General features: G+C 39.5%; 1 non-coding gene and 3 pseudogenes across 1 annotated transcript; 1 reads left to right on the forward strand and 3 right to left on the reverse strand.

The window, feature by feature from the left end:
• Positions 1–401: 401 nt before the first annotated feature.
• Positions 402–2,195, reverse strand: LOC145395259 (NADH-ubiquinone oxidoreductase chain 5 pseudogene; annotated as a pseudogene).
• A 2,281-nt stretch (positions 2,196–4,476) lies between these two features.
• Positions 4,477–5,668, forward strand: LOC145395171 (cytochrome b pseudogene; annotated as a pseudogene).
• A 267-nt stretch (positions 5,669–5,935) lies between these two features.
• Positions 5,936–18,449, reverse strand: LOC145395260 (NADH-ubiquinone oxidoreductase chain 1 pseudogene; annotated as a pseudogene).
• LOC145395338 (small subunit ribosomal RNA) lies at positions 8,201–9,000 on the reverse strand. The gene has a single exon (XR_013896581.1). It is a non-coding gene; the product is annotated as a small subunit ribosomal RNA (ribosomal RNA).
• Positions 18,450–19,487: the final 1,038 nt, after the last annotated feature.

Below are 19,487 nucleotides of genomic sequence, written 5' to 3' on the forward strand. Positions count from 1 at the left end.
TCCCAGTCTTTCATTCATGCAACAGGTCAGCTCTGGAACTGTCTCCCTCTGTCTGTATTTCCTCCTGCCTATGATCTCCAGTCTTTCAAACGCAGTGTATCCAGGCATCTCAAAATGATCGGATCTTGAATTTGGCTCTCTATTGTATTTTGTTTTTCTCTTGGAGGGAACTGTTACTGCGGGCTCATGGCCTTTGGTTCCTTCTTCCTCGCATTTAAAAAAAAAAAAAAAAAAAAAAAAAAGCTTTGACTATGTAGTCTCTAATTTTGGTAGAAGCCAAAGGAGAGGCTAGTCACTGTTAATGATTGAATTGAAGTTACCTTCCTATCAAGAGAAGGCTTCTGTGGTGTAAGTATAACACGATACGTTTTCGCTGTATAGTTAAAATATTTTTTTAGAAGCTAAGCACTTTTAGATGTATTCACCTCTTTCGCAACTTCAACGCGATATTCTACAAATAAATTATAAAAGTAAATAATAAAGAATGAGAGTATAAGGGTTAAAATAAGGAAGATTTTTATAAAAGACTTAAAGTTTCTGTCACTAATTATTTGATGTAGTTTGGACGAGTTTATTAATGTTTGGAAGATTCCTTGGCCTCCTCTGATTTCGGATCATCCCTTATCGATTATTTTGGAGTAGTTTTGGCCTAGACTAAGGCTAGATTTGGATAGGTTGAAGGTGGATAGGAACGGTAGGAATCATAAAGAACCTGAAAATACTACTAGAGGATAAAGATTGAGTGAGTTTAATTTGAAGTTTACGTTTATAATATTGAGTAGATAGCCTATTAGTCCCCCGAGGATTCTGATTGTTAGTACTAGGTTTTTTATAAGGGGAGAAAGGCAAATGATGTAGGATTCTGGAAAGATTAGTCAAGATAATAGTGCTCCTCTGAGAATTGCTCCTCTTCTAAGAGCTAATATAGGTGAAGTTATGATGGAGGATGAGTCGTCAATGTTTCTGAATCTGGCTAAGTTAAATTCTCCGGTTATAGAGTAAAAGATTAGGCGGAAGGTGTAACATACTGTTAATGTGGTTGCGAAGATATAGAGGAATAGGATAACAGTATTGATTCATCTTATAAAGGCAATTTCTAGGATAAGGTCTTTTGAGTAGAATCCTGCTAGAAATGGGGTTCCACATAATGCTAGATTTGCCAGGTTTATACATATACAGGTTAGGGGCATGGAGGTTACTAGTCTTCCTATTAGCCGAATATCTTGGTATTCTTTTACATTATGAATTATGGCTCCGGCGCACATGAATAAAAGAGCTTTGAACAGTGCATGAGTGAGAAGATGGAAGAATGCGAGGTCTTTAAACCCTAGGGCTAGGATCCTTAGTATTACTCCTAGTTGTCTGAGGGTTGATAGGGCAATGATTTTTTTTAAGTCGTATTCGAAATTAGCTCCTAGACCTGATATAAATATTGTTAGAGATCTAAATAGTAGTAGTGTTGGTAAAGTTGTTTCTGATAATGCGGGCCTGAATCGGATGAGGAGGTAGACTCCAGCTGTAACAAGGGTTGAGGAGTGAACTAGAGCTGATACTGGTGTTGGGGCTGCCATAGCAGCGGGAAGCCAGGCGGAGAATGGAATTTGAGCTCTTTTAGTTATTGCCGCTATAATAATAAGTCTTTTTATTAATAGCGTGGAGTTGTCATCCAGGTAAAATACGTGGAAAATGAAATTTCAGCCTCCTTCAACGAATATTAAGGCAATTCTTAAGAGAATTGCCACGTCTCCGACTCGATTGGATAGGACGGTTAGTATTCCGGCGTTTGCGGATTTCTCGTTTTGATAGTAAATTACTAGTGCATAGGATACTAATCCTAAGCCGTCTCATCCCAAAAGAATTCTGATTAAATTAGGGCTGATGATTAAGATTATTGATAGAACGAAAGCTAAAACTAAGTATATAAATCGGTTTATGTTGGGGTCTCCTTCTATGTATCTTCCTCTGTAAAAAAGTACTATTGCTGAAATAAATATAACGAATCCTATGAACATTAAAGATATTCAGTCGAAAATGTATGTAGCAACGATAGAAGATGAGTTGATTCTTAGAATTTCTCATTCAATAACATAGCATGTTTTGTCGAATAAGCATAGGAGGGATATGAATAATGAGATTAGAGAGAAGAATATTAGGAAAACTATTCTTGTTAGGTGTATTGAAATTTTTCAAATCATGGTTCAGGATAAGATTTTTATTTTTTTAGTGCCACAAACTAACGTTTTAGTAATAAACTACCTGAACGAGCTGAGTTGCAATATAGTTAAAATGTAAAAAGGCGGTAAAGGCTTGATTAGATGTTAGGTATAATCAGGTTCCTTTTTAGAATTAAGATATTTAGGGGAATTCAATGAAGCCTTAAAACTAAGTATTCTCGTACTTTTCCTGAGCAACAGGAGTATAGAGATCCAGAGAATACACCGTGTTGTCTGAGTGAATAAAGGTAGAGAGTATAAGCTGCTCTGAAAAAGGATAGCAATCTAATTGTTAGGGCAGTTAATTTGTTTCATCTAATGATTCTTATGATCAGATTGATTTCTCCTAGTAAATTAATGGAAGGAGGTGCGGCCATATTACTGATTCTCAGTAAGAATCATCATAGTGCTATTCTTGGCATAAAGTTTAATAGGCCCTTATTAATTAGAAGGCTTCGTCTTCCGATTCGTTCGTACACTATGTTTGCAAGGCAGAATAGCCCTGAAGAACATAGACCATGGCCTACTATTACTACAACAGCTCCGTTTATTCCTCATCACCCAAAGGTTAAGAGCCCGCAAAGTACTAATCTTATGTGGGCTACAGAAGAGTAGGCGATGAGGGATTTTATGTCTACTTGTCGTAGACAGATAATACTAACGAAGAATCCTCCTAGGATTCTTAATCTAACTCATAGTCATCTTAAGTTCTTGTTTATTTCGGTAAATAAAGGTAGGATTCGGATTAGGCCATAACCTCCTAGTTTTAGTAAGACTCCGGCTAGGATTATTGATCCTGCTACTGGAGCTTCAACATGTGCCTTGGGTAGTCAAAGGTGAAATAAGTATATAGGTAGTTTCACGATAAAGGCTATAATAGAGGAGATGAATCAAATAAGGGATAGTATTCTTAGGCTGATTCTTTGGTAAAGAGCTCCGATGGTGAGTGTCCCGTTTGTTTTATAGATGTAAAGCAAGGAGGCTAGGAGCGGTAGGGAGGCAAATAGGGTATAGAATAGTATATAACTTCCTGCTTGAATTCGTTCTGGTTGATATCCTCAGCCTAAGATTAGGATTAGAGTAGGGATTAGTGAAGCTTCGAAGGTAATATAAAATAGTAGGTAGTTTATAGATCTAAAAGTTAATACTAGGAAAACTAATAGGGTTAAGTTGACTAAAAGAAATAGTTTGGGAAAGTTTGAAGTGAATGTAATTTTTACTCTGGATATAACAATGAGTGCTATAATTCAAATGCTTAGTAGGATTAAAATGTAGCTTAAGTAGTCTGTGCCTAGTCTAAATCCTAGGTTATATATGAAAAAGTCGTGATTGTATAAGATGGCGAATAAAAACGATACGGCTAGGATTCCTGTTTGAATTAGAGACCAGTCCCTTACGAATGTCATTAATATAAGAAGTATGAATAAGTATTTTAGCATTCTAATCTATTAAAGGTTCTGAAGTAGTCATTTCCGTGGGAGCGAACAATGGAGACTAGTAGAGCTAGACCCAGGGCGCCTTCGCAGGCTGCTAGGACTAAGAAAAAGAGAGAGAAAAATAATTCGTTTCCGATTGAGGAAAGACAGTTGGATATTAAGAAGAAGATTCCAAGTATAATGAATTCTAATCTTAGGAGAGTATTTAATAAATGTTTTCGGTTTGAAGCGAAAGCTCATAGTCACCTGAAAATTATAGTGAATGCAATAAATAAGAACAAGTTATTTAAAGTTAACATTAGTTTTAATAGTTTAAATAAAAACTGGTCTTATAAACCAGTAATGAAATTTTTTTCTTAAAACACCAAGAGATTGGAGTGATAATGTATGGTCTTCCTTTTATTATTTTGTTTTCTTTGATTTTTATGCGTTTAATTCATCCTTTGTCAACGGGTCTTGTGCTATTAATTCAAACGGTTTTGATCTCAATTACTACTGGATTGTTTGCTAAGAGTTACTGGTTTTCGTATATTTTATTTTTGATTTTTTTGGGTGGAATATTGGTGTTGTTTATTTATGTTGCGTCTTTAGCGGCTAATGAGCAATTTAAGGTTAGAAGAGAATTTTTTTTTATCTTTTTTTTGGCATTGATTATGAGTTTTTTTCTGATTTTTGTGGATCCTGTGATAGTGGCAAATAAAATTGGAGAGTCAACTACAACTTTTTTATCTAAGTATTCTGATATTAGAAATTCTGCTATGAATGTGAGGACTATTTATAATGAACCTAGGGCTATGTTTACGATGCTTATTATTAGCTATTTGCTATTGACGCTGTTTGTAGTTGTTAAGGTAATAAGTTCGTCTTCTAGTCCTTTGCGGTTAATAACTTATGATAACACCGTTGCGTAAGTTTCATCCATTGTTAAAAATTGCTAATGGGGCATTAGTTGATATGCCTATTCCGAGAAATATTTCTATTTTTTGGAATTTTGGGTCATTGCTTGGTTTGTGTTTGGTTGTTCAAATTGTTACTGGTCTATTTCTTGCTATGCATTATGTTGCGCATATTGATTTGGCATTTTCTAGGGTAGCTCATATTCAACGAGATGTTAATTATGGGTGATTATTACGGACTTTGCATGCTAATGGGGCGCCTTTTTTCTTTATTTGTTTGTATCTTCACATTGGTCGGGGGATGTATTTTGGTTCTTATATGATTTTTCATGCCTGGATAGTAGGTGTTGTGATTCTTTTTTTGGTAATGGCGACGGCTTTCTTAGGTTATGTTTTACCATGAGGTCAAATATCTTTTTGAGGTGCGACTGTGATTACTAATTTGTTTTCAGCAATTCCTTATATTGGTACTTCTTTGGTTCAGTGGATTTGAGGTGGGTTTGCTGTGGAAAATGCCACTTTAACTCGTTTTTTCACTTTTCATTTTTTGTTTCCATTTGTTATTGCTGCTGCGACTTTGGTTCATATTTTGTTTCTTCATCAGGCTGGGGCGAATAATCCTTTGGGTGTTTTAAGGCAAGTGGATAAGGTTCCTTTTCATCCTTATTTCACTTTTAAGGATATTGTTGGGTTTTTGGTTATGTTAATGGCTCTTGTGCTGCTTACTTTGCTCCATCCTTATCTTTTAGGGGATCCAGACAATTTTATTCCTGCAAATCCTTTGGTAACTCCAGCTCATATTCAGCCGGAGTGGTATTTTTTATTTGCTTACGCGATTTTGCGATCCAAAAATTGGGGGGTGTAATTGCTTTGGTGCTCTCAGTGGCAATTCTTATAATTCTTCCTTTTACTCATTTCTCGAAATTTCGGAGTCTTAGATTTTATCCATTAAATCAAATTTTGTTTTGGTTTTTGGTTTCTACAGTTGTTTTATTAACTTGAATTGGTGCTCGTCCTGTTGAAGATCCTTATATTATTACGGGCCAGGTTTTAACAATTTCTTATTTTAGGTTTTATTTGATTATGCCTCTGGCAGCAATGTGGTGAGATAAAATGTTAGATTGGTTGTTTAGTTTAAGAGAAAACAAGTGTTTTGAAAGCATTAGATAAGATTGGTTCTTAGTAATCTTAGGGAGAAGGTGTTTACCTTGTCTTTAATTCCCAAAACTAAATTTTTTATTAAACTACTCCCTAGTTAGATTATTAAAGAAAAGCAAAATAGTTTAACTCCTATAAAAAAGATTAGGTAGTTAAGGGAAACTGGAAGGAATCTTTTTCAGGCTAAGTATATTAGTTTATCGTATCGTAGACGTGGTAGGGTTCCTCGAGCTCAAATAAACACGAAGGCAATAAAAACTAATTTGAAATAAAATAGTAGGCTACATGGATCGGCCCCTAAGAAAATTAATACGAATAGCATTCTTATAAATAAAATTCTTGCGTATTCAGCTATGAAAATTAAAGCAAATCCTCCTCTTCTGTATTCGGTATTGAATCCTGAAACTAGTTCTGATTCACCTTCGGCAAAATCAAACGGGGTTCGGTTTGTTTCTGCTAGACAAGAGGCTAGTCATATTAGGGATAGGGGGAGTGTGAATCAAATTATTCAAATGTCTTTTTGGAATCGAGTGAAAAGTTCTATATTGAATCCGCCAATTAAAAAGATAAAGGATAGAAGAATAAGAGCAAGTCTGACTTCGTATGAAATTGTTTGGGATACGGCTCGGAGTCTTCCAAGCATTGAGTATTTGCAGTTTGAAGCTCACCCGGCTCTTATAGTTGAATAGACTCCTAGACTTAGACAGCATAAAAAGAATAAAACTCCTGTGTTAAAATTTACTAATCCGGTTTGATAAGGTAAAATAGCTCAGACTAGAAGAGAGATAAATAGCCTGAATACAGGAGATAGGTAGTATGGTAAAAAGTTGGATATAGTTGGCATTGTTTGTTCCTTGGTGAATAATTTTACAGCGTCGGCAAATGGTTGGAGTAATCCCAGGAATCCTACGATGTTGGGTCCTTTACGAATTTGAATGTAACCTAGAATTTTTCGTTCTAAAAGTGTTACAAAAGCAACTCCAATTAAAACGCAGATAATTAAGACTAGGTAGTTTACAACGATAACTGCGAACACAAAATAGTTAGCTTGAACTATTTATAAACCTGTTTATGAGTTTCATTAAATTGAAGTACAAAATTGATTGTTTAGGTAAAAGTGATGTTCGTATTTAGTAAAATTATTTTAACTACCTAATCCTTTCGTACTAAGGTAGTTTAATTTTTTTTAGAAGATAGAAACCGACCTGACTCACGCCGGTCTGAACTCAAATCATGTAAAATTTTAAAAGTCGAACAGACTTTCTTTCATAACTGCTGCATTATGTAGAAATTTTAATTCAACATCGAGGTCGCAAACTTTTCTTTCGATGGGAACTCTCAAGAAAAATGACGCTGTTATCCCTAAAGTAACTTAATCTTTTAATCTTTAGAAAGGATCAATTTATTATCAAAAATCTTTGTTTAGAAGTAAAAACAGTTAGTTTATTTATATCTTTGTTGCCCCAACAAAACATTTTTTTAGTATTTTTCCTTACACTAACAAATTGGCTTAATACTAAGTGTGATGTAAAGATTTATAGGGTCTTATCGTCTTTCTAAAATATTAAAGCCTTTTCACTTTAAAGTTAAATTCAATTTTTTTTGTTAAGACAGTATATCTCTCGTTCGACCTTTCATACGAGCCTTTAATTAAAAGACTAATGATTATGCTACCTTCGCACGGTCAGAAATACCGCGGCCCTTTAATAATTCAGTGGGCAGGCCAGACTGTGTAAATCTTCACAAAGACATGTTTTTGTTAAACAGGCGGAAATAATATTTGCCGAGTTCCTTAAATAAATTTTTAATATTTAAAAGATTTTATTTATAATAAAAAATATTTTAACATAAATTTTACTAATGATTTCATAGTAGCTAAACAAGTTAAGTTGAAGTTAATTTTCTAATACTTGATAAAAAGAACCTGTAAAATTTAAAATATTTTGTTATATTGGTTGAAAAACCTGGAAAAGATGGCTACTTTTAAGCCTACCTTTATAAGTGTCTATTTATTGTTTCTATGATTTTTCATTTTGGAAGAAAAAGCTCTACCCTAATCTTCTTAGTTGCATAGCTAAATAGCTGAGCACGTAAATTAAATTTATTTCTTAGAAAACCAGATATAAATGCTCGATTGGCATATCACCTCTAATATTAAGTTTAAAATTTTATTGCTACAAAAACTTTCTCTTAAAATTAGCTATCTTTTTTCGGGATGATTATTTATAGATCTAATTTTGAAAACCTATTATACACAAGATACAATTTTTTATATTTACTTTTAAGAATTTTAAGTGTTATTTCTACTTTCTTTCACAATACTTTTTACTTTCACTATATTCGTATTTCGATAAAATCTACTATTCAGAAAAGTGCAAAATTAGTTTTCTTAAAATGTTAACGTTCTTGTAACAAAAGTAAGATTACTGATTTCAAGATAACCTAGACCATAGGTACTCTTCTCGGTGTAAACGAGCTGCTTGTTTCAAGCTCTATCTTGCTTTCCAGGTACACTTTCCAGTACACCTACTATGTTACGACTTATCTCATCTTAGGTTAATGAAAGCGACGGGCGATATGTGCACATTTTAGAGCTAAAATCAGGCTGTCTTATTAAAGCAAGCCTTACTTTTAAGTCCACCTTCAAAATTTGTATTCTGAAATTTGTTCGTGATAATATAAATTTTATTGTAACCCATCTTAGCCTATATATTCGCTGCACCTTGATCTAGTATTTTAACGTAATTGTTTCAATAACTTGTTCTGTAAAAGTTATCTCAATGACGGTATACAAACTATATAACATAGGTAAGATTTTTCGTGGTTTATCGTTTAAAAGACAGGTTCCCCTAATTAGACTAAAATACCGCCAAATTCTTTGAATTTAGAGCACATAGCTGTTACTAATCAGATATAAATTTTTCTTAAAGGTATAGGAGGGTATCTAATCCTTGTTTATTTCCTTTATTTGTTAACTTATTAATTGGGATGGGTTGATTTATTTATCTTTGAAAAATTGATTTCACCCTTTATAAAATTAAAAAAATCATTGTTTATTGGCATAAGAGTTAAATATCGATTTGTATTCACTCTCCCTTCGAGTATAACCGCGACTGCTGGCACAAGATTTAGCCGGAGATAATTCAATTTACTTTTTCCAGTTTTCACTGATATGAAAATAATACACACTGAGATCTATTGAAGCTTGAAGTTTTGAACTCGTTAGCTTGGGAGTACTGGAGTTTTCATATGTTATTAATTGAAAAGCGAATATTTAAAGCAAGAATCAAACTTATATTTATATTGGTAAGACAGGTAGTATTTAATTGTATATAACCTTAAAGTGTATAAAGTAAATTTTTTAATATAGTAAATTTCTTTTTAATTCTCCGTTGTTATATATATATATATATATATATACATCAAAATAAGACTTAAATACAGAATTATACGAAACCCTAGGTAAACACCAAGAGCACCACATACATTTCCCATTTCCCAAGACACCCCCAAGCAATCAATTTCATTCCAAGTCCAACTTCAAGCTTCTAGTCTCTCTATATGAGAAGTCCCGTCTTGATCTTATAAGGCACTGACTCATGCGGTCATATTTATGATGGAACGGGGTTCGGCTGTGCCTGAAGAGGCTCTCCCGCATGTGCTCATAGCACTTATGCTTATAGAGCCTCAGGAGCCATCACCTCGAGATACCGTTCACAACTTATAATCTAAAATGGGTCTAATGCCACTTGTTAATTTAGTATACCCAGGAGGTCTGAGTCAGGTCTCTCTCATGAATATATAGTGGCCCTTTATTTAGCTGATTAGTGTATTGGAAAGCCTGGTTTGATCTTACTTAATTTTGTCTTTTAGTTAAAATAAAGCGTTGTATTACTATAGTTTTTTTTTACAGTGTATTTGATCAAGAACGAAAGCGAATTTAAAAATTTTTCTAAAAAAATTGTTCCAGTATGAGAGGGGGTTGAAACAAAAAAATAATAAAATATTTTGTGGAGCTCAAAATTTCCTCTAGATCGGAATTGTTATAAAGTTTTTGTTGTCAGTTTGACTATAATTTGGAAAAAAGACTATATTTAGTGAAGTAAAATTTAGTTTTCCAATACACTAATCAGCTAAATAAAGGGCCACTATATATTCATGAGAGAGACTTGACTCAGACCTCCCGGGTATACTAAATTAACAAGTGGCATTAGACCCATTTTAGAATAAAAATTATGGGGCCGATCTTGAGGTGATGGCTACCTGAGGACCCTGGGAACACTGCCGTTGAAAGCATGTGTGAAATGGTCCTCAAGCGAAGCCGAACCCCGTTCCGTCACGGATATGGCCGCATCGAGCTCTGCTATATAAGAGCATAATCCCATTCGATATGTATGTTTATTTGACCCTAGATTGTGTATACAGCATAACTTAGATAAGCAGGACTGGTGGTGGAATGTTCTGGGCCCAGTTCTTTTACAGTTGTATATGGCTGTCGCTCTACATTACCTTTATTTTTCTGTATAAGCTAGTACATAAGGCGATTTGATATATATAACTATAACAAGGTGAAATTTGAGGGTGTGTTTACTATGTTAAGAATTTTACTTTCTATGAAAAATTTAGTGGGGCGGGGGGAAACTGTGTGTTGAGAGTTGGTAAACATTCTATTTAGTGGAGCTAAAAATTTTGTGTAAGAGAAGTAAACGGAGTTTAACCGCTTTAAGTAGAGGTTAGAAGCCTCTCTTCTGGCTTAAATCTCTGTGGTTAAGCTAGTCTAGGGGGACATCTTTTGAGTGCAAATCAAAAATTTTTATTAAACTATAGCCTAGAGTAAGGTTGGTGTATTATCTTCATTCAAGTGCTCCTTGGGCTCATTCGTAGTAAAGACCTAGGAGGAGGATTAAAATGAAGAATAGTCCTACTATACTTCAAGAGTAGACATTAGAGATTTCTAAGATGTAGGCGACTGGGAGGATTAGAGTGATTTCTACGTCAAAAATTAGAAAGATAACAGCAATTAAGAAGAATCGTAGGGAGAATGGTAAACCTTCTATGTGTTCTATGGTGTTCTGACCCCAACTCCAACGCTGTTTCTGACTTTTGACTGTTTAACGTTGCCTGCTTCCGTGAAACTTGCTTGGCTCTCTCTTCTTGTGAAGCCTTATGTTCCGAACCCAAAGCGGTGTTTCCACTGTCAGGGGTATGGACATGTTAGCAAATTTTGTCGGCATGCACTGGCTGGCCTTCCTGGTGTGTTTATCTCCTGTGGCGAATCGAGTCATACTAGTGACTGTCCAGGACCCCTTAAATGCTATCACTGTGGGGGTCCTCATGCTGTATCTTCTAAAAACTGTCCTCACTACTGCCTTGAAAAGGAGGTTTTGAGCATTCATACACATGAGAAGGTTTCCTTTCCAGAAGCAAAGAGGAGGGCCCAGACTCTCTTCTTTCAGCCTGGGGTTACTTATGCTTCTGTCCTTTCTGGGACGCCTGTACGTCGTACTGTGACCCAGAATTTGCCACGACCCTTTATAGTGACCACTTCCCCAACTACTGATTTGACGGATATTACCCCTGGAATTACTAATATATGTGAGAATGTTCCTCGCCCACCCACTGCTCCAACTGTTTCTACCTCCACTTTGGAAGCTAACAGTTTGCCCACTTCTGTGGTAGTGGCGGATGTACACGTTGATGTAACTCATCCTGCCTGGTCCAGTATGCACGAGGCTCCTTCTGTACCCAGTGAACGTCACCGTAACTCGTCAGAGTCCTCAGAGCCTGACGACCAGCCACCTAAGGTCTCTGTTGTTGAACCTCGTATCGACCTCTCTTTTGTTCCCTCTGCTTCAGAGACTGAGGGGTCTAGCCAGGTGGAAGATGCAGCTGGTGGTTCACCTGTGGTCAAATCCCCACCTGGAGATGGTGTTGGAGAAATCGTTGGTGTTTCAGTTCTGAAAAATACAAAGTCATCCTCACAAGATTCTAATCCTGTTGACACTCTTTCCATTTCTAGGGCTTCTAATAGTGGCACTGGCCATCCCTCATCACCCAAGGCAGCCTCCAAGCCACTTTCCAAGCCGAATGTTATTCCACCTCAGAGGAAGAATGTTGTAAAACTTTCCTCTTCCTCGTCCTCACGTTTGCCCATGGATGTTCAACATAGGGTGCGGGTTCCTGGTGCTGGGCAGTCTCTTCCCATGGGCCTTCCTAAACATCATTCCAAACCCGCTCGTATGTCAGGAGGTGTACAGCCCCACATTTAATCATCATTTTCCCTTCCACTATGGGTTCTATCATCCAGTGAAACTGTCGAGGTTTACGTGCCAGCTATGAGGAACTGTGTCATCTACTTTCTCAAATTACTCCTGTCTGCATGTGTATCTAGGAGACCATGGTTGGTGATGCTGTTCCTCCCGGTCCTTCTGGCTGCAGTGCTTTTTATTCTGATCCTGTACCGGGCCAAGGTCGTCATGGAGGGATTGCTATCTTCCACAGCCAGGATATTCCATATAGTCATCTGGATATTTTTGGTCCCCTGCAGGCAGTTGCTGTCCGGATGTTTTTACATCGGCAGTATACAGTTTGCAGTCTTTATCTTCCTCCCAGTGCTACTGTTGAAAGGGCAGATCTGGAATGCCTTATTCATGGCCTTCCTTCTCCCTTTCTATTACTAGGAGATATGAATGGTCATCATCCACTATGGGGTAACAGTGAGGCCAATTCTCGGGGTGTAATGCTGGCCTCTGTAGTGGAAGATGAGGAGTTGGGCATTTTAAACTCCAATAAAATGACTTATTTCCATAGCCAGACAGGAACTTTTACTGCCATTGATTTGTTCTTATGTTCAGCTGATGCTGTTTTAGATTTTAACTGGGATGTGTTGCCAGACCTGTATGGCAGCGACCATTTTCCATTACTCTTAACTGCTAGTGCAGGTGGACCTCAGCAACGTCTTCCTCGCTGGCTTCTGGATAAGGCTGACTGGCCACGTTTCAGGGAATTAAGTTCCATTTCCCTTTCTGTCAATGAATTTGGCTGTCTTACTGAGGCAGTGTCATATTTCAATAACGTGTTGCTCTCAGCAGCCCTATTATGTATTCCAAAAACGAAGGGTCAGTTTCCTAAATGTCCGGTTCCTTGGTGGAACTCTGAGTGCAGTTCCGCAGTGAGAGCCAAACAAGTCACTTCTCTCGACTTCGTCATCACCAGGGGGATCCTCGGTAGATGGTGGCGTATCGGAGGGCACGAGCTCATATGAGGCGGGTTTTAAAGGAGGCCAGGCGTTCATCCTGGAAGGGTTATGTTTCCTCCATCAATTCGAGGGCTTCTATTGTCATATAGGTGTGGAGCTGGGTAAGGAAAATTTCAGGGAAATTTACTGTTCCATCTCCTCCTGTTTTAGCTGCAGCAGGTGGAACTGGCTGATCCTTTTGCTGTTGCAGAGTTGCTGGTTGATTATTTTGCCAGTGTGTCAGAAGAATGCAGATACGCCTTCAGCTTGCCACCATGGACGCCTAGAGTCTCATAGTCTCAATTTTGCCTCTGCTGGGGGAGAGCCTTACAATGTTCCATTTGCAGTTTCTGAACTCCAGGCCACTCTGTCACAGTTTCATTATTCCTCTCCTGGTTATGATGATATTCCTTATACCTTTCTACATCACCTGTCTGATGAGTCCCTTTTGTTTTTGCTTTCATTGTATAATAAGATCTTGTGTTCTGGGGAGTTTCTGGCTTGTTGGGGTGTTGCTGTGGTTATCCCCATCCCCAAACCAGGTAAGAACGACCTGCAGGCAACGAATTATCGGCCTATTTCTCTAACGTCATGTATATGTAAAGTTCCGGAAAAGATGGTCAGTGTTAGGCTTGTGTGGTTTTTGGAGAGAGGTGACTTATCCCCTGTCCAGTATGGTTTTCGAAAATTGCGATCTACCTCTGATGCACTACTGTCCTTGGAATCTTCTGTCTCTGAGGGTTTCTCCACTAACCAACACCAAGTCACGTCGTTCTTTGATCTGGAGAAGGCACATGACACTTCTTGGCGTCATGGCATTTTACTTTCTCTTGATGAGTTTGGTTTTCGTGGGTGCTTGCCTATTTTTATCCAACGGTTTTTATCTAACCGTTTTTTAAGGGTCAGAGTGGGAGGAGTGCTTTCTCATGCCTGTGAACTAGAAGATGGAGTACCACAAAGGAGTATCCTAAGTGTTATTCTGTTTGCTGTAGCCATTAACAATGTAATCAGTGTACTTCCTGAGGGTGTATGAGGGTCACTATATGTCGATGACCTCTCAGTTTCCTTCACTGCCTCTAGACTGTCTCTGATAGAGAGGAAGTAGTAGCTTGCTCTTAATAGAATTTCTGACTGGACAGAGTCTCGCGATTTCCAATTTCTTTAACAAAGACAGAGGCTATGCATTTTTGTCGTCTATGAAGGGTTCACCCAGACCCGGACTTGTATCTCTATGGTTGGAGAATATCCTGTGTGGAAGAGACGTGGTTTCTAGGTCTTGTGTTTGATAGACAACTAACTTGAGTTTCTCATATTCATTCTGTTAAGGTGGCTTTGAGTCTTTTGAAGGTTTTAGTTCAGACCTCTTGGGCTGCTGACCGTCAGACCCTGCTCCTCTTGCATAGGTCTCTTATTCTTCCCAAACTTGAATATGGATGTGAGGTCTACTCCTCTGCAACAGATGCCCGTCTCTGGTTGTTAAATTCTGTGCATCTTGCTGGTGTACGTCTGGCAACCGGGGCATTCAGATCATCCCTGATTTCAAGTTTGTTAGTGGATGCTGGTGTACTCCCCTTGGATTTGCGACGCCAGTTGCTAATGATGAGGTGTTGGTATAATCTTCACTGCATTCCAGACTCAATTTCTTGTGCCATCATCTCCCAGGATTCCCAATCTTCTGTTTATGACACCCGTCCTAATTTTCCAAAGCCATTTGGTTACAGGATCCAGTCTGTTATGTTAGCCCTCTCTGTCCCGAGACTGGCAATTTGACCACATTGGATCCCAAGGGTGGGTTCTTGGCTACTCCCTCGTGTGACATTTTGTAGGTCCGTTGTTGAAAAAAAGGACTCACTTCCCTCTCAGCTGTCTCTCTCTCTCTTTCTAGAACATGCCTCTATTCATGAGGGTTCTGTCCCCGTCTACAGTATACTGACGGGTCTAAGACTGATACTGGAGAAGGATTTGGTGTTGTCTTCCCCTCCTTTAGTAGGGGCGGTAGCCTTCCTGGCATTACTTCAGTATATACAGCAGAACTGACTGCAATTTTATGCTTTTAAAATCATTTGTACTCTCCCCCAAACTGTTTTTGTAATTTTTAGTGACTCACATAGTGCTCTGTCTGCACTGGAGTCTGTTAATGCATCCCATCCATTGGTTTTATCAATTTTAGAGTGGCTTTTTCTTCTTGGCAGTCGTGGCCGCCATGTGAACTTCTGTTGGATTTCTGCACATGTTGGCATGGTGGGCAATGAGAGGGCAGATACTTTAGCTAAAGCTGCATCTTCTCAGCAGCCCCCAACCGAATACCCACTTCCTGCTTCCGATGTAACACCTTACCTGCGGTATGCAGTTCGTTCGTGTTGGCAGAGACACTGGGATGTTGTTTCTCACAATAAACTAAAAGAAACCTTTCAGGGAGTGGTTGTGCCAAGAGTTCTTCCCCCCATGTCTCGGCGATTGAAGGTGGCTCTTGTTAGGCTTCGCACTGGGCACTCTCGGCTTACACATGGGTTCCTCATGGGTGGTGAGACTCAACCGTACTGTGATGACTGCCTTGTTCCCCTTACTGTCCGTCACTTACTGGTCGAGTGTCCGAGTCTGGGGGACCTGCGTCAGAGATTCCTCCATAGGCATAAGGGGACAGATGGTGCCTACTGTTTGTCCTCGATGCTCAGTGAAGCCTCATGTGATTTTACTGATGTTTTTAGTTTTCTTCAGGAGGCAGGCCTCCTTCCACTTTTATAAGTAATTGATATATTATAAATTATTCTTTTTATTATTTTCAGTGTTTTATTCCTACTAACAGATATTAAATTTATTTTGAATATGCACTTTTTATTTCCTGCGTCTTTTACTTTGTAGTCCGGCGGCATATGATCCTGGCAGTTGCGCTGCCAGATTTTAATTATTTTCAGTCAATCAGTCAATCACCTCTAGATGATTTAATGTCCTCAGGCTTTCTTTTAAATTTATTCTTGTAACTACTCATAGTCTGTCTATCCATCTATTACCAGATGCCTCAGTCCCGTACGGGGTAGCCACAAACAAATCGCCTCCACGTCGCCCTGTCTCCCGCCATTTCACTGCCCAGCTCCCAACTCACACCCCTCTCTCCCATATACCTCTCCACTCCATCCCTCCATCTCATCCTCGGCCTCCCCCTGCCTCTCCCCTCCTCCACCTCATTCACACACATTCCTCGTTAGTCTCTCACCCTCCGTCCTCTCCACATGGCCAAACCACCTCAGTGTGTTCCTCCTAACGCTTCCTATCACATCCACATCCACACCACAAAGCTCCTTAATATCCTCATTTGTCAGCCTGTATCTCCATATGACTCCACAGGCTCCTCTTAAATAACTCATTTCCACTGCTCTCACTCTTGACTTGTGTCCTTCCAACAACGTCCAAGCTTCACTTCCATATGGTTGACTTGTATCACAATACTGTCATGTAGTAACTTTTTCACTTCCATGCTCACTTCCCTGTTTCTTATCACTGCTTTCAAGGAACCAGCAACCTTTCTTCCTTGTTGTATCCTTTCAAGTACTTCACCCTCCAAACTTCCATCCTTACTCATCACACTCCCGAAGTACTTAAACGTACTCACATTTTCCATTTCCTCACCATCCAACTTCATTGTACATTCACTGACTTCACCTCTCTCAAAGACCATCACTTTACTCTTCCCTACATTCCGTTTCTTACACACTCTTCCAAACTCATCCACCAAACCTTGCAGCTTCCCTTCGTCTTTACTTAACCTGTCACGTCCTGAGGTTTTCCGCACCTCCGACATCCCCCAGTCCCGAGGTATTTTCGAAAAAAAATTTTTTGGCTAAAGCCTTCGCTTATGGTGAGAAACATCGAAAATTCATAGAGAAATCGCTCACCTCAGGTTTAAAATACCCAGTCCATGTAGGAGTTCCTCCTTACCTGAATGGGTTTTCTAACATGCTGGCACCAAAGAAAACGAGTTCTATGGGAGGGTAACTATTGTATCCACTCATAAACGGTATTTATTTATTTACTTGGTTCGAATGTATATGTAGTATGAGAGTATATTGGTTTTCAAGCAGTAATAAAGGCATTATAAGCATAGTTTCACTGACTAACTAATCACCATACCTGACCTTTTTTTGCCACATTACCTGATCATTATTTCTGGCTGTTTCTTCTTCTAATGCTATGTAAACATTGTCCTCCACATTGTCATCGATTGGGGAATCACTCTGGCCCTGAATATCTTTACTAGCCAGGTCACTGGTAACGGGTGAATTGCCGAGACAATGGCGTGAGGGGGGGAGGGGGGAGGTTATGCGGTGTAAGGCATTATCCCTGCTTGGCATCTTGTAGAGGAATAGAGGAAGGTGTCCCGTGTATACATACGAAAAATCACACGCAAAAATTGAAAATTGTGCAAATTAGGGACCTTGAATTGCATGACGTACCGGTACGTCGCCGGGACTGGCAAATGCAAATCGTTGCAACGTACCCATACGTCGACAGGACAGGGCGGGTTAACAACACAGTATCATCTGCAAACAACGGTACAGGGAGTTTCCAACACTACCCTCTCTCACTAGGGCCACTCCAACATCCACTGCCCTACCTTGTATCTCTTTTATTACCCCATCCTTGTACAGATTGAACAACCATGAAGAGATAACACATCCCTGTTTCAACCAAACCTTCAAAGAGAAAAATTCACTCAGTTCACCATGCACACGCACTGCAGACTTAGCACCATCATACATGCTCTTCACAGCATTCAAGAACTTCCCATCTACTCCATAATTCTTAATACTTTCCACAATCCTTGTCTATCCACCGTGTCATATGCTTTCTCCAAATCCATGAAGGCTGCATACGACTTCATTCCCTTCTCTAGAAACTATTCCACTAAAGATCTAAGAATGAATATCTGATCTACACAACCTCTTCCCTTCCTAAAGCGTCCCTGTTCTTTTCCAACTAATTCCTCTGTTACATCCCTAACTCTGTCAATAAGTATCCTGCCATACACTTTTCCTATTACACTAAGAAGACAAGTGCCCCTATGATTACCACACACTTCTTTTTCCCCTTTTCCTTTGTACAAGGGAATAATTATACCTGACTTCCAATCATCCGGGACTCTACCTTCCTCCCAGGCCAATCTGCACATCTTCCACATCCATTCTACTACTATCTCTCCCCCATGCTTCAGCATTTCACCACACACTCCATCAATTCCTGGGACTTTCCCCAATTTGACTTTCTTCATTGCTTCCACAACTTCTGTCCTACTGATTTCTTCCTGTCTTCTCACCTCCCTCCTTCTCCCAGCCATTCCCTAACCACTTATACTCACATTATTAATAAAGGGGGTAGATATACCACAGGCCCCACTCACCACACAGTCCCAGGTCCAGGCAATGGATCTGGGACCCTAGCCCACTAGCTTACCAGTGGCTGTGGTAGTGGCCTTGGGGCACCCCGCCAGGAGAGCTGTGGGGACACCCTCCATGCGTGCTTTGGCACTGCAACTGTCTTGCCATTATACACCCACTGATAGGGCTGCCTCCTGGGGCGCTACTCCCAGGTTCGGACCCCTCTCTACTGGGCTGAAGTGGCAGCCTGGGAACCGCAATGCCCTGTATCCTCTAGCACAGGTTCGAGCCCTTTCTCACCCTGGACCCATGATCTATGCTGGCGGAACCCCCATCACGCCTCCCCCAATAAGGCCACCACTAGGTAGCGGGGGCAGAGTTTTCTGGCCACATGCCCTTGCTGGTGCCAACCCCTGTAATGTAGTGGGATACGTTGTTTGAAATATAAAGTGCATTTATAGTAGTGCATACGATTGTTAGAGGAAATGTTTGGGAGAGTATGCTGGTATACTCTCCACGTTACTGTCACACTGAAAAGGTCAGCAGTGGGGGATGGTTAGATAGCTTGTGTAGGAGCTCCAGCTCTCCCTATCACCAGCATATATATATCTATATATCTATATCTATCTATATATATATAAATATATATATATATATATATATATATATATATATATTGCCAGACGCCTCAATCCCGTTTGGGGTGGCCACAAACAAATCGCCTCCAAGTCGCCCTGTCCCCCGCCATTTCACTACCCTGCTCCCAACTTACACCTCCTCTCTCATATACCTCTCCACCCCATCCCTCCATCTCATCCTCGGCCTCCCCCTCCCTCTTCCCCCCTCCACCTCACTCACATACACTCTCTTCGTCAGTCTTTCACCCTCCATCCTCTCCACATGGCCAAACCACCTCAGTGTGTTCCTCATAACGCTTCCTATCACATCCACATCCATACCACAACGCTCCTTTATATCCTCATTCGTCAGCCTGTCTCTCCACGTGACTCCACAGGCTCCTCTTAAATAACTCATTTCCACTGCTCTCACTCTTGACTTGTGTCCTTCCAACAATGTCCAAGCTTCACTACCGTACGTTAGAGTTGGTATCACAATACTGTCATGAAGTAACTTTTTCACTTCCATGCTCACTTCCCTGTTTCTTATCACCGCTT

Source organism: Coenobita brevimanus, chromosome 30 (assembly GCF_032717465.1).
Source record: "Coenobita brevimanus isolate Jiangsu-jjx chromosome 30, ASM3271746v2, whole genome shotgun sequence".
Lineage (NCBI taxonomy): Eukaryota > Metazoa > Arthropoda > Malacostraca > Decapoda > Coenobitidae > Coenobita > Coenobita brevimanus.